The sequence below is a fragment of the Trachymyrmex cornetzi genome, unplaced genomic scaffold, assembly GCF_001594075.2.
Source record: "Trachymyrmex cornetzi isolate Tcor2-1 unplaced genomic scaffold, Tcor1.1 scaffold238, whole genome shotgun sequence".
NCBI lineage: Eukaryota > Metazoa > Arthropoda > Insecta > Hymenoptera > Formicidae > Trachymyrmex > Trachymyrmex cornetzi.
Window position 1 is genome coordinate 98,327 of NW_017297040.1, and position 2,344 is coordinate 100,670.

Genomic DNA, 2,344 nt, shown 5'->3' on the forward strand with positions numbered 1-2,344 from the left:
CCAATTGAGCCATGTCCAACTGGGTGCCACCCAGTGCAGCTGTACGGACTCCTCCGCTAAATAGGAGGGGTCTGTACAACGGATCCGGCACCCCAAGGGGGCCCACTCTTCGTTCCGTACGGAACGGTTTCCTAATGTGCCGGTAGGGGATGGCGACCTTGACTACAAACGCCCGGTGGCACGGCACCGATAGGGGGAGGATTGCTCCCTGCCCGTGCGTGATGTGGGGTTTCGATCCCTACTGGCTCCCGTGGGGCCCTCCCCTCCCTCTTCGAGAGGTGGGGTGGTTCCCTCGGGATCTCGGACCCAGAAGTATCGAGCGGGTGCTCCCGCACGGCGGGTCGGCCCGTATGCTGAATGCTCTTGGCTGTGGGCTGGTTTACGCCACGGAGGAGAGTCTCCAAGAGCTACGGCTCATTGCACTGGGGACTCTCACCTGGTGAGGTAAGGTGCGGACTTAGTCCGTAGGAGAGAGCGAGGGGCCGCCCGGAAATATTCCGGGGCAGGGTTCTCGCCTCTTTCGGAGGGGGACGGCTCGGCCGCTCGGACGTATTCCGAGGCGGGGCGTGCCGTCCCAGCCCCCGGGCCGCTCGGACGTATCCCGAGTCGGGACCGAGGGCGGGACGTAGTGGCCCGGTGTCATCGCGACGGCGTCCCTTCCGAAGCGATGGTGCTGGGCGGGGTTTGTCGGCGGCGGGAGGAGTCCCGTCGCTGACGTGCTGGTCGCCGCGGCGACTAGGGTGCGGAGGGGGCGCCACCTCCGTTGCTCGACACGTCCGTGGAGTCCCCCCATGGGTGGCGCTACCCGCAGCGGTACTCCCGAGGTCGGAGGCGGGAGACCCCTGAAACCCGTGGGTAAGCGGGCGGTGCCCGTCCATGGCGAGTAAGGGGCTGGAGGCCAATATCTCCGATGTAACATTCCGGGGACTCGAGCCATATGCCAGCTCCCCGGGGGAACTCAGGGCCCCGTCCGGGTCATGTTTTTCGGACAGGTGAGGGTACACCCTGTCTGGCGGAGCCGCTGCGGGCTTGGGGGTAAATAGAAATGACTTACAGCAAATACCAAGATAAACTACTGAAGAACCGAGAGAAGGAGGAGAACACCGAAAAAGGATTTTTCCGTAAGGGGGATTTCTCCGAGGTTAGTTCGAACGAGGAGGACTACTTTGAGTCCACCCTTAAGAGCAACAGCTTCGAGTGTGACTCGGCGCTGGGGCTGGGCATGATTCCAGCGGAAGAATTCACGCGATTATACGTACACACGAGAGGAAACTCGCGAGTTGGCGAGGCGCTGGATGGCGTTGAGATGCGGGAGGAAAGCTCTCTGCGCCTGAGGAGCAGAGGAAGAAACACAAATCCCTTATCAACTGGGCCCAACACGTCGGGCGTATTGGAGGAACGGCGAGATATACCGGGTCCGAGGTGTTCCAAACGGGCCTCCGCATCGATCTCATCATCCGCAGGGTCGTCACGGAAGAGGACGATCTCCTCCTCTTCTGACAACAGGGAGGAGAAAAACTGAGAGGAAATAGCACTGCTGGACATGGATCCAAGGTGCACGAGGACCTAACGGTGAGCGAGGAAGACGGGGGTTCGATCACGTCTAGAGAGTCCCCCGGAAACTAGGGTAGAATCCGGGCTCGAGTAGAGCCAGAGCGAGCGAGTGACGCGCCTACGACACGCAGAATGACTAAAAAAGGAGATAAAGACCCTAAAACATTCCATGTAATATCTTCCTCCAACGAGGAAGTAGCGAGGGTTACGAGGGCCACAAGAAATTCCGAAAGTGGCATACGGTAACCGGGTAGACCAATGACGACCGGGGATTATGTCGGACGCAAGGAGGCCATCCGATAGCTTAACGAGGAGAAAAAGCGAACTCTTCGATTAGCTCGAGAGGAGCTTATTAGAGGACTCGGTACGGAGGATCTACTTAAAAAATCCAAAATAGATGTTGAGAAATGGAAGGAGGAAGTTGAAGATAAACCAGACGCAGAACTGCCCGAGCGAGTTATGACCTGCCAAATGGAGGTGATAAAAATCGCGAAAACGTCCTCCAATCTTAAGGGCACATACCAGAAGGCCCTTAGGCTGGCGGCTGGCAACACGCTGGGGTGCCTCGAAGTCCTGAGAGAAAGGTCGGAAAGGATCCGAGGCAACGTCAACTCGGAGAAGATACAGGCCCTGCGAAGGGAATTGGCGGGACTGCGAGTCAAGCTGGAATCGCAACTGGAAGAAGAACGGGCGAAGGCCCGCGAGGCGACCGGGAGGGCTGATTGAGAGGACGAAAGAAAGTGAAATAGGGCGAAAAAAGAGGAGTAGAGGGGGTGGGGATGGGGAGGGG